This window comes from Quercus robur, chromosome 5 (assembly GCF_932294415.1).
Source record: "Quercus robur chromosome 5, dhQueRobu3.1, whole genome shotgun sequence".
NCBI classification, from domain to species: domain Eukaryota; kingdom Viridiplantae; phylum Streptophyta; class Magnoliopsida; order Fagales; family Fagaceae; genus Quercus; species Quercus robur.
Genome location: NC_065538.1, coordinates 33,119,254 through 33,128,895, shown reverse-complemented (window position 1 = coordinate 33,128,895; position 9,642 = coordinate 33,119,254). Strand labels below are relative to the sequence as shown.

At 53.2% G+C, this 9,642-nt stretch overlaps 27 non-coding genes across 27 annotated transcripts; all 27 read left to right on the top strand.

Moving 5' to 3' along the window:
* Window positions 1–105: 105 nt before the first annotated feature.
* LOC126729867 (5S ribosomal RNA) lies at window positions 106–224 on the top strand. Its single transcript, XR_007657167.1, has one exon. It is a non-coding gene; the product is annotated as a 5S ribosomal RNA (ribosomal RNA).
* A 235-nt stretch (window positions 225–459) lies between these two features.
* On the top strand, window positions 460–578 carry LOC126731131 (5S ribosomal RNA). Its single transcript, XR_007658390.1, has one exon. It is a non-coding gene; the product is annotated as a 5S ribosomal RNA (ribosomal RNA).
* Window positions 579–813: 235 nt separating this feature from the next.
* On the top strand, window positions 814–932 carry LOC126731511 (5S ribosomal RNA). Its single transcript, XR_007658756.1, has one exon. It is a non-coding gene; the product is annotated as a 5S ribosomal RNA (ribosomal RNA).
* A 235-nt stretch (window positions 933–1,167) lies between these two features.
* On the top strand, window positions 1,168–1,286 carry LOC126729866 (5S ribosomal RNA). The gene has a single exon (XR_007657166.1). It is a non-coding gene; the product is annotated as a 5S ribosomal RNA (ribosomal RNA).
* Window positions 1,287–1,521: 235 nt separating this feature from the next.
* On the top strand, window positions 1,522–1,640 carry LOC126729864 (5S ribosomal RNA). The gene has a single exon (XR_007657165.1). It is a non-coding gene; the product is annotated as a 5S ribosomal RNA (ribosomal RNA).
* A 235-nt stretch (window positions 1,641–1,875) lies between these two features.
* Window positions 1,876–1,994, top strand: LOC126731130 (5S ribosomal RNA). Its single transcript, XR_007658389.1, has one exon. It is a non-coding gene; the product is annotated as a 5S ribosomal RNA (ribosomal RNA).
* A 235-nt stretch (window positions 1,995–2,229) lies between these two features.
* Window positions 2,230–2,348, top strand: LOC126729862 (5S ribosomal RNA). The gene has a single exon (XR_007657163.1). It is a non-coding gene; the product is annotated as a 5S ribosomal RNA (ribosomal RNA).
* Window positions 2,349–2,583: 235 nt separating this feature from the next.
* Window positions 2,584–2,702, top strand: LOC126729861 (5S ribosomal RNA). Its single transcript, XR_007657162.1, has one exon. It is a non-coding gene; the product is annotated as a 5S ribosomal RNA (ribosomal RNA).
* A 235-nt stretch (window positions 2,703–2,937) lies between these two features.
* LOC126731129 (5S ribosomal RNA) lies at window positions 2,938–3,056 on the top strand. Its single transcript, XR_007658388.1, has one exon. It is a non-coding gene; the product is annotated as a 5S ribosomal RNA (ribosomal RNA).
* A 235-nt stretch (window positions 3,057–3,291) lies between these two features.
* On the top strand, window positions 3,292–3,410 carry LOC126729860 (5S ribosomal RNA). Its single transcript, XR_007657161.1, has one exon. It is a non-coding gene; the product is annotated as a 5S ribosomal RNA (ribosomal RNA).
* A 235-nt stretch (window positions 3,411–3,645) lies between these two features.
* Window positions 3,646–3,764, top strand: LOC126729859 (5S ribosomal RNA). Its single transcript, XR_007657160.1, has one exon. It is a non-coding gene; the product is annotated as a 5S ribosomal RNA (ribosomal RNA).
* A 235-nt stretch (window positions 3,765–3,999) lies between these two features.
* Window positions 4,000–4,118, top strand: LOC126729858 (5S ribosomal RNA). The gene has a single exon (XR_007657159.1). It is a non-coding gene; the product is annotated as a 5S ribosomal RNA (ribosomal RNA).
* Window positions 4,119–4,353: 235 nt separating this feature from the next.
* Window positions 4,354–4,472, top strand: LOC126729856 (5S ribosomal RNA). The gene has a single exon (XR_007657157.1). It is a non-coding gene; the product is annotated as a 5S ribosomal RNA (ribosomal RNA).
* Window positions 4,473–4,707: 235 nt separating this feature from the next.
* Window positions 4,708–4,826, top strand: LOC126731128 (5S ribosomal RNA). Its single transcript, XR_007658387.1, has one exon. It is a non-coding gene; the product is annotated as a 5S ribosomal RNA (ribosomal RNA).
* A 235-nt stretch (window positions 4,827–5,061) lies between these two features.
* On the top strand, window positions 5,062–5,180 carry LOC126729855 (5S ribosomal RNA). Its single transcript, XR_007657156.1, has one exon. It is a non-coding gene; the product is annotated as a 5S ribosomal RNA (ribosomal RNA).
* Window positions 5,181–5,415: 235 nt separating this feature from the next.
* LOC126729854 (5S ribosomal RNA) lies at window positions 5,416–5,534 on the top strand. Its single transcript, XR_007657155.1, has one exon. It is a non-coding gene; the product is annotated as a 5S ribosomal RNA (ribosomal RNA).
* A 235-nt stretch (window positions 5,535–5,769) lies between these two features.
* Window positions 5,770–5,888, top strand: LOC126731126 (5S ribosomal RNA). The gene has a single exon (XR_007658385.1). It is a non-coding gene; the product is annotated as a 5S ribosomal RNA (ribosomal RNA).
* A 235-nt stretch (window positions 5,889–6,123) lies between these two features.
* Window positions 6,124–6,242, top strand: LOC126729853 (5S ribosomal RNA). Its single transcript, XR_007657154.1, has one exon. It is a non-coding gene; the product is annotated as a 5S ribosomal RNA (ribosomal RNA).
* A 235-nt stretch (window positions 6,243–6,477) lies between these two features.
* On the top strand, window positions 6,478–6,596 carry LOC126729852 (5S ribosomal RNA). The gene has a single exon (XR_007657153.1). It is a non-coding gene; the product is annotated as a 5S ribosomal RNA (ribosomal RNA).
* Window positions 6,597–6,831: 235 nt separating this feature from the next.
* LOC126729850 (5S ribosomal RNA) lies at window positions 6,832–6,950 on the top strand. The gene has a single exon (XR_007657151.1). It is a non-coding gene; the product is annotated as a 5S ribosomal RNA (ribosomal RNA).
* A 235-nt stretch (window positions 6,951–7,185) lies between these two features.
* On the top strand, window positions 7,186–7,304 carry LOC126729848 (5S ribosomal RNA). The gene has a single exon (XR_007657150.1). It is a non-coding gene; the product is annotated as a 5S ribosomal RNA (ribosomal RNA).
* Window positions 7,305–7,539: 235 nt separating this feature from the next.
* Window positions 7,540–7,658, top strand: LOC126731603 (5S ribosomal RNA). Its single transcript, XR_007658847.1, has one exon. It is a non-coding gene; the product is annotated as a 5S ribosomal RNA (ribosomal RNA).
* A 235-nt stretch (window positions 7,659–7,893) lies between these two features.
* Window positions 7,894–8,012, top strand: LOC126731520 (5S ribosomal RNA). The gene has a single exon (XR_007658765.1). It is a non-coding gene; the product is annotated as a 5S ribosomal RNA (ribosomal RNA).
* Window positions 8,013–8,247: 235 nt separating this feature from the next.
* LOC126729847 (5S ribosomal RNA) lies at window positions 8,248–8,366 on the top strand. The gene has a single exon (XR_007657149.1). It is a non-coding gene; the product is annotated as a 5S ribosomal RNA (ribosomal RNA).
* A 235-nt stretch (window positions 8,367–8,601) lies between these two features.
* Window positions 8,602–8,720, top strand: LOC126729846 (5S ribosomal RNA). The gene has a single exon (XR_007657148.1). It is a non-coding gene; the product is annotated as a 5S ribosomal RNA (ribosomal RNA).
* A 235-nt stretch (window positions 8,721–8,955) lies between these two features.
* Window positions 8,956–9,074, top strand: LOC126731125 (5S ribosomal RNA). Its single transcript, XR_007658384.1, has one exon. It is a non-coding gene; the product is annotated as a 5S ribosomal RNA (ribosomal RNA).
* A 235-nt stretch (window positions 9,075–9,309) lies between these two features.
* Window positions 9,310–9,428, top strand: LOC126729845 (5S ribosomal RNA). Its single transcript, XR_007657147.1, has one exon. It is a non-coding gene; the product is annotated as a 5S ribosomal RNA (ribosomal RNA).
* The last annotated feature ends 214 nt before the right edge of the window (window positions 9,429–9,642 follow it).

The window sequence follows — 9,642 nt, the reverse complement described above, 5'->3', positions numbered from 1 at the left end:
TTTGGTGGCGGCGATCTGGAAATGCCCTCGGGCTGCAGCTCCCTGGTGTTAGAGTGCATCGCTGCATTCGGATCCTTTATAAGGATTTAACGCGCTTATGCTGATGGGTGCGATCATACCAACACTAATGCACCGGATCCCATCAGAACTCCGCAGTTAAGCGTGTTTGGGCGAGAGTAGTACTAGGATGGGTGACCTCCTGGGAAGTCCTCGTGTTGCACCCCTCTCTTTTTCTTCGGATTTTTTTTTTTTGTCGCCGGGCTTACCGTTTACGGCGGTCCAGCACGCTCGCTTCGTAGGCTTAGTCTGCCCCAGGCCAAAAATACGAGCCGCTGATCTCGTTTTGGGTGCTGATTTGGTGGCGGCGATCTGGAAATGCCCTCGGGCTGCAGCTCCCTGGTGTTAGAGTCCATCGCTGCATTCGGATCCTTTATAAGGATTTAACGCGCTTATGCTGATGGGTGCGATCATACCAACACTAATGCACCGGATCCCATCAGAACTCCGCAGTTAAGCGTGTTTGGGCGAGAGTAGTACTAGGATGGGTGACCTCCGGGGAAGTCCTCGTGTTGCACCCCTCTCTTTTTCTTCGGATTTTTTTTTTTTGTCGCCGGGCTTACCGTTTACGGCGGTCCAGCACGCTCGCTTCGTAGGCTTAGTCTGCCCCAGGCCAAAAATACGAGCCGCTGATCTCGTTTTGGGTGCTGATTTGGTGGCGGCGATCTGGAAATGCCCTCGGGCTGCAGCTCCCTGGTGTTAGAGTGCATCGCTGCATTCGGATCCTTTATAAGGATTTAACGCGCTTATGCTGATGGGTGCGATCATACGAACACTAATGCACCGGATCCCATCAGAACTCCGCAGTTAAGCGTGTTTGGGCGAGAGTAGTACTAGGATGGGTGACCTCCTGGGAAGTCCTCGTGTTGCACCCCTCTCTTTTTCTTCGGATTTTTTTTTTTTGTCGCCGGGCTTACCGTTTACGGCGGTCCAGCACGCTCGATTCGTAGGCTTAGTCTGCCCCAGGCCAAAAATACGAGCCGCTGATCTCGTTTTGGGTGCTGATTTGGTGGCGGCGATCTGGAAATGCCCTCGGGCTGCAGCTCCCTGGTGTTAGAGTGCATCGCTGCATTCGGATCCTTTATAAGGATTTAACGCGCTTATGCTGATGGGTGCGATCATACCAACACTAATGCACCGGATCCCATCAGAACTCCGCAGTTAAGCGTGTTTGGGCGAGAGTAGTACTAGGATGGGTGACCTCCTGGGAAGTCCTCGTGTTGCACCCCTCTCTTTTTCTTCGGATTTTTTTTTTTTGTCGCCGGGCTTACCGTTTACGGCGGTCCAGCACGCTCGCTTCGTAGGCTTAGTCTGCCCCAGGCCAAAAATACGAGCCGCTGATCTCGTTTTGGGTGCTGATTTGGTGGCGGCGATCTGGAAATGCCCTCGGGCTGCAGCTCCCTGGTGTTAGAGTCCATCGCTGCATTCGGATCCTTTATAAGGATTTAACGCGCTTATGCTGATGGGTGCGATCATACCAACACTAATGCACCGGATCCCATCAGAACTCCGCAGTTAAGCGTGTTTGGGCGAGAGTAGTACTAGGATGGGTGACCTCCTGGGAAGTCCTCGTGTTGCACCCCTCTCTTTTTCTTCGGATTTTTTTTTTTTGTCGCCGGGCTTACCGTTTACGGCGGTCCAGCACGCTCGCTTCGTAGGCTTAGTCTGCCCCAGGCCAAAAATACGAGCCGCTGATCTCGTTTTGGGTGCTGATTTGGTGGCGGCGATCTGGAAATGCCCTCGGGCTGCAGCTCCCTGGTGTTAGAGTCCATCGCTGCATTCGGATCCTTTATAAGGATTTAACGCGCTTATGCTGATGGGTGCGATCATACCAACACTAATGCACCGGATCCCATCAGAACTCCGCAGTTAAGCGTGTTTGGGCGAGAGTAGTACTAGGATGGGTGACCTCCGGGGAAGTCCTCGTGTTGCACCCCTCTCTTTTTCTTCGGATTTTTTTTTTTTGTCGCCGGGCTTACCGTTTACGGCGGTCCAGCACGCTCGCTTCGTAGGCTTAGTCTGCCCCAGGCCAAAAATACGAGCCGCTGATCTCGTTTTGGGTGCTGATTTGGTGGCGGCGATCTGGAAATGCCCTCGGGCTGCAGCTCCCTGGTGTTAGAGTGCATCGCTGCATTCGGATCCTTTATAAGGATTTAACGCGCTTATGCTGATGGGTGCGATCATACCAACACTAATGCACCGGATCCCATCAGAACTCCGCAGTTAAGCGTGTTTGGGCGAGAGTAGTACTAGGATGGGTGACCTCCTGGGAAGTCCTCGTGTTGCACCCCTCTCTTTTTCTTCGGATTTTTTTTTTTTGTCGCCGGGCTTACCGTTTACGGCGGTCCAGCACGCTCGCTTCGTAGGCTTAGTCTGCCCCAGGCCAAAAATACGAGCCGCTGATCTCGTTTTGGGTGCTGATTTGGTGGCGGCGATCTGGAAATGCCCTCGGGCTGCAGCTCCCTGGTGTTAGAGTGCATCGCTGCATTCGGATCCTTTATAAGGATTTAACGCGCTTATGCTGATGGGTGCGATCATACCAACACTAATGCACCGGATCCCATCAGAACTCCGCAGTTAAGCGTGTTTGGGCGAGAGTAGTACTAGGATGGGTGACCTCCTGGGAAGTCCTCGTGTTGCACCCCTCTCTTTTTCTTCGGATTTTTTTTTTTTGTCGCCGGGCTTACCGTTTACGGCGGTCCAGCACGCTCGCTTCGTAGGCTTAGTCTGCCCCAGGCCAAAAATACGAGCCGCTGATCTCGTTTTGGGTGCTGATTTGGTGGCGGCGATCTGGAAATGCCCTCGGGCTGCAGCTCCCTGGTGTTAGAGTCCATCGCTGCATTCGGATCCTTTATAAGGATTTAACGCGCTTATGCTGATGGGTGCGATCATACCAACACTAATGCACCGGATCCCATCAGAACTCCGCAGTTAAGCGTGTTTGGGCGAGAGTAGTACTAGGATGGGTGACCTCCGGGGAAGTCCTCGTGTTGCACCCCTCTCTTTTTCTTCGGATTTTTTTTTTTTGTCGCCGGGCTTACCGTTTACGGCGGTCCAGCACGCTCGCTTCGTAGGCTTAGTCTGCCCCAGGCCAAAAATACGAGCCGCTGATCTCGTTTTGGGTGCTGATTTGGTGGCGGCGATCTGGAAATGCCCTCGGGCTGCAGCTCCCTGGTGTTAGAGTGCATCGCTGCATTCGGATCCTTTATAAGGATTTAACGCGCTTATGCTGATGGGTGCGATCATACCAACACTAATGCACCGGATCCCATCAGAACTCCGCAGTTAAGCGTGTTTGGGCGAGAGTAGTACTAGGATGGGTGACCTCCTGGGAAGTCCTCGTGTTGCACCCCTCTCTTTTTCTTCGGATTTTTTTTTTTTGTCGCCGGGCTTACCGTTTACGGCGGTCCAGCACGCTCGCTTCGTAGGCTTAGTCTGCCCCAGGCCAAAAATACGAGCCGCTGATCTCGTTTTGGGTGCTGATTTGGTGGCGGCGATCTGGAAATGCCCTCGGGCTGCAGCTCCCTGGTGTTAGAGTGCATCGCTGCATTCGGATCCTTTATAAGGATTTAACGCGCTTATGCTGATGGGTGCGATCATACCAACACTAATGCACCGGATCCCATCAGAACTCCGCAGTTAAGCGTGTTTGGGCGAGAGTAGTACTAGGATGGGTGACCTCCTGGGAAGTCCTCGTGTTGCACCCCTCTCTTTTTCTTCGGATTTTTTTTTTTTGTCGCCGGGCTTACCGTTTACGGCGGTCCAGCACGCTCGCTTCGTAGGCTTAGTCTGCCCCAGGCCAAAAATACGAGCCGCTGATCTCGTTTTGGGTGCTGATTTGGTGGCGGCGATCTGGAAATGCCCTCGGGCTGCAGCTCCCTGGTGTTAGAGTGCATCGCTGCATTCGGATCCTTTATAAGGATTTAACGCGCTTATGCTGATGGGTGCGATCATACCAACACTAATGCACCGGATCCCATCAGAACTCCGCAGTTAAGCGTGTTTGGGCGAGAGTAGTACTAGGATGGGTGACCTCCTGGGAAGTCCTCGTGTTGCACCCCTCTCTTTTTCTTCGGATTTTTTTTTTTTGTCGCCGGGCTTACCGTTTACGGCGGTCCAGCACGCTCGCTTCGTAGGCTTAGTCTGCCCCAGGCCAAAAATACGAGCCGCTGATCTCGTTTTGGGTGCTGATTTGGTGGCGGCGATCTGGAAATGCCCTCGGGCTGCAGCTCCCTGGTGTTAGAGTCCATCGCTGCATTCGGATCCTTTATAAGGATTTAACGCGCTTATGCTGATGGGTGCGATCATACCAACACTAATGCACCGGATCCCATCAGAACTCCGCAGTTAAGCGTGTTTGGGCGAGAGTAGTACTAGGATGGGTGACCTCCTGGGAAGTCCTCGTGTTGCACCCCTCTCTTTTTCTTCGGATTTTTTTTTTTTGTCGCCGGGCTTACCGTTTACGGCGGTCCAGCACGCTCGCTTCGTAGGCTTAGTCTGCCCCAGGCCAAAAATACGAGCCGCTGATCTCGTTTTGGGTGCTGATTTGGTGGCGGCGATCTGGAAATGCCCTCGGGCTGCAGCTCCCTGGTGTTAGAGTCCATCGCTGCATTCGGATCCTTTATAAGGATTTAACGCGCTTATGCTGATGGGTGCGATCATACCAACACTAATGCACCGGATCCCATCAGAACTCCGCAGTTAAGCGTGTTTGGGCGAGAGTAGTACTAGGATGGGTGACCTCCGGGGAAGTCCTCGTGTTGCACCCCTCTCTTTTTCTTCGGATTTTTTTTTTTTGTCGCCGGGCTTACCGTTTACGGCGGTCCAGCACGCTCGCTTCGTAGGCTTAGTCTGCCCCAGGCCAAAAATACGAGCCGCTGATCTCGTTTTGGGTGCTGATTTGGTGGCGGCGATCTGGAAATGCCCTCGGGCTGCAGCTCCCTGGTGTTAGAGTGCATCGCTGCATTCGGATCCTTTATAAGGATTTAACGCGCTTATGCTGATGGGTGCGATCATACCAACACTAATGCACCGGATCCCATCAGAACTCCGCAGTTAAGCGTGTTTGGGCGAGAGTAGTACTAGGATGGGTGACCTCCTGGGAAGTCCTCGTGTTGCACCCCTCTCTTTTTCTTCGGATTTTTTTTTTTTGTCGCCGGGCTTACCGTTTACGGCGGTCCAGCACGCTCGCTTCGTAGGCTTAGTCTGCCCCAGGCCAAAAATACGAGCCGCTGATCTCGTTTTGGGTGCTGATTTGGTGGCGGCGATCTGGAAATGCCCTCGGGCTGCAGCTCCCTGGTGTTAGAGTGCATCGCTGCATTCGGATCCTTTATAAGGATTTAACGCGCTTATGCTGATGGGTGCGATCATACCAACACTAATGCACCGGATCCCATCAGAACTCCGCAGTTAAGCGTGTTTGGGCGAGAGTAGTACTAGGATGGGTGACCTCCTGGGAAGTCCTCGTGTTGCACCCCTCTCTTTTTCTTCGGATTTTTTTTTTTTGTCGCCGGGCTTACCGTTTACGGCGGTCCAGCACGCTCGCTTCGTAGGCTTAGTCTGCCCCAGGCCAAAAATACGAGCCGCTGATCTCGTTTTGGGTGCTGATTTGGTGGCGGCGATCTGGAAATGCCCTCGGGCTGCAGCTCCCTGGTGTTAGAGTCCATCGCTGCATTCGGATCCTTTATAAGGATTTAACGCGCTTATGCTGATGGGTGCGATCATACCAACACTAATGCACCGGATCCCATCAGAACTCCGCAGTTAAGCGTGTTTGGGCGAGAGTAGTACTAGGATGGGTGACCTCCGGGGAAGTCCTCGTGTTGCACCCCTCTCTTTTTCTTCGGATTTTTTTTTTTTGTCGCCGGGCTTACCGTTTACGGCGGTCCAGCACGCTCGCTTCGTAGGCTTAGTCTGCCCCAGGCCAAAAATACGAGCCGCTGATCTCGTTTTGGGTGCTGATTTGGTGGCGGCGATCTGGAAATGCCCTCGGGCTGCAGCTCCCTGGTGTTAGAGTGCATCGCTGCATTCGGATCCTTTATAAGGATTTAACGCGCTTATGCTGATGGGTGCGATCATACCAACACTAATGCACCGGATCCCATCAGAACTCCGCAGTTAAGCGTGTTTGGGCGAGAGTAGTACTAGGATGGGTGACCTCCTGGGAAGTCCTCGTGTTGCACCCCTCTCTTTTTCTTCGGATTTTTTTTTTTTGTCGCCGGGCTTACCGTTTACGGCGGTCCAGCACGCTCGCTTCGTAGGCTTAGTCTGCCCCAGGCCAAAAATACGAGCCGCTGATCTCGTTTTGGGTGCTGATTTGGTGGCGGCGATCTGGAAATGCCCTCGGGCTGCAGCTCCCTGGTGTTAGAGTGCATCGCTGCATTCGGATCCTTTATAAGGATTTAACGCGCTTATGCTGATGGGTGCGATCATACCAACACTAATGCACCGGATCCCATCAGAACTCCGCAGTTAAGCGTGTTTGGGCGAGAGTAGTACTAGGATGGGTGACCTCCTGGGAAGTCCTCGTGTTGCACCCCTCTCTTTTTCTTCGGATTTTTTTTTTTTGTCGCCGGGCTTACCGTTTACGGCGGTCCAGCACGCTCGCTTCGTAGGCTTAGTCTGCCCCAGGCCAAAAATACGAGCCGCTGATCTCGTTTTGGGTGCTGATTTGGTGGCGGCGATCTGGAAATGCCCTCGGGCTGCAGCTCCCTGGTGTTAGAGTGCATCGCTGCATTCGGATCCTTTATAAGGATTTAACGCGCTTATGCTGATGGGTGCGATCATACCAACACTAATGCACCGGATCCCATCAGAACTCCGCAGTTAAGCGTGTTTGGGCGAGAGTAGTACTAGGATGGGTGACCTCCTGGGAAGTCCTCGTGTTGCACCCCTCTCTTTTTCTTCGGATTTTTTTTTTTTGTCGCCGGGCTTACCGTTTACGGCGGTCCAGCACGCTCGCTTCGTAGGCTTAGTCTGCCCCAGGCCAAAAATACGAGCCGCTGATCTCGTTTTGGGTGCTGATTTGGTGGCGGCGATCTGGAAATGCCCTCGGGCTGCAGCTCCCTGGTGTTAGAGTGCATCGCTGCATTCGGATCCTTTATAAGGATTTAACGCGCTTATGCTGATGGGTGCGATCATACCAACACTAATGCACCGGATCCCATCAGAACTCCGCAGTTAAGCGTGTTTGGGCGAGAGTAGTACTAGGATGGGTGACCTCCTGGGAAGTCCTCGTGTTGCACCCCTCTCTTTTTCTTCGGATTTTTTTTTTTTGTCGCCGGGCTTACCGTTTACGGCGGTCCAGCACGCTCGCTTCGTAGGCTTAGTCTGCCCCAGGCCAAAAATACGAGCCGCTGATCTCGTTTTGGGTGCTGATTTGGTGGCGGCGATCTGGAAATGCCCTCGGGCTGCAGCTCCCTGGTGTTAGAGTCCATCGCTGCATTCGGATCCTTTATAAGGATTTAACGCGCTTATGCTGATGGGTGCGATCATACCAACACTAATGCACCGGATCCCATCAGAACTCCGCAGTTAAGCGTGTTTGCGCGAGAGTAGTACTAGGATGGGTGACCTCCTGGGAAGTCCTCGTGTTGCACCCCTCTCTTTTTCTTCGGATTTTTTTTTTTTGTCGCCGGGCTTACCGTTTACGGCGGTCCAGCACGCTCGCTTCGTAGGCTTAGTCTGCCCCAGGCCAAAAATACGAGCCGCTGATCTCGTTTTGGGTGCTGATTTGGTGGCGGCGATCTGGAAATGCCCTCGGGCTGCAGCTCCCTGGTGTTAGAGTCCATCGCTGCATTCGGATCCTTTATAAGGATTTAACGCGCTTATGCTGATGGGTGCGATAATACCAACACTAATGCACCGGATCCCATCAGAACTCCGCAGTTAAGCGTGTTTGGGCGAGAGTAGTACTAGGATGGGTGACCTCCGGGGAAGTCCTCGTGTTGCACCCCTCTCTTTTTCTTCGGATTTTTTTTTTTTGTCGCTGGGCTTACCGTTTACGGCGGTCCAGCACGCTCGCTTCGTAGGCTTAGTCTGCCCCAGGCCAAAAATACGAGCCGCTGATCTCGTTTTGGGTGCTGATTTGGTGGCGGCGATCTGGAAATGCCCTCGGGCTGCAGCTCCCTGGTGTTAGAGTGCATCGCTGCATTCGGATCCTTTATAAGGATTTAACGCGCTTATGCTGATGGGTGCGATCATACCAACACTAATGCACCGGATCCCATCAGAACTCCGCAGTTAAGCGTGTTTGGGCGAGAGTAGTACTAGGATGGGTGACCTCCTGGGAAGTCCTCGTGTTGCACCCCTCTCTTTTTCTTCGGATTTTTTTTTTTTGTCGCCGGGCTTACCGTTTACGGCGGTCCAGCACGCTCGCTTCGTAGGCTTAGTCTGCCCCAGGCCAAAAATACGAGCCGCTGATCTCGTTTTGGGTGCTGATTTGGTGGCGGCGATCTGGAAATGCCCTCGGGCTGCAGCTCCCTGGTGTTAGAGTGCATCGCTGCATTCGGATCCTTTATAAGGATTTAACGCGCTTATGCTGATGGGTGCGATCATACCAACACTAATGCACCGGATCCCATCAGAACTCCGCAGTTAAGCGTGTTTGGGCGAGAGTAGTACTAGGATGGGTGACCTCCTGGGAAGTCCTCGTGTTGCACCCCTCTCTTTTTCTTCGGATTTTTTTTTTTTGTCGCCGGGCTTACCGTTTACGGCGGTCCAGCACGCTCGCTTCGTAGGCTTAGTCTGCCCCAGGCCAAAAATACGAGCCGCTGATCTCGTTTTGGGTGCTGATTTGGTGGCGGCGATCTGGAAATGCCCTCGGGCTGCAGCTCCCTGGTGTTAGAGTCCATCGCTGCATTCGGATCCTTTATAAGGATTTAACGCGCTTATGCTGATGGGTGCGATCATACCAACACTAATGCACCGGATCCCATCAGAACTCCGCAGTTAAGCGTGTTTGGGCGAGAGTAGTACTAGGATGGGTGACCTCCGGGGAAGTCCTCGTGTTGCACCCCTCTCTTTTTCTTCGGATTTTTTTTTTTTGTCGCCGGGCTTACCGTTTACGGCGGTCCAGCACGCTCGCTTCGTAGGCTTAGTCTGCCCCAGGCCAAAAATACGAGCCGCTGATCTCGTTTTGGGTGCTGATTTGGTGGCGGCGATCTGGAAATGCCCTCGGGCTGCAGCTCCCTGGTGTTAGAGTGCATCGCTGCATTCAGATCCTTTATAAGGATTTAACGCGCTTATGCTGATGGGTGCGATCATACCAACACTAATGCACCGGATCCCATCAGAACTCCGCAGTTAAGCGTGTTTGGGCGAGAGTAGTACTAGGATGGGTGACCTCCTGGGAAGTCCTCGTGTTGCACCCCTCTCTTTTTCTTCGGATTTTTTTTTTTTGTCGCCGGGCTTACCGTTTACGGCGGTCCAGCACGCTCGCTTCGTAGGCTTAGTCTGCCCCAGGCCAAAAATACGAGCCGCTGATCTCGTTTTGGGTGCTGATTTGGTGGCGGCGATCTGGAAATGCCCTCGGGCTGCAGCTCCCTGGTGTTAGAGTGCATCGCTGCATTCGGATCCTTTATAAGG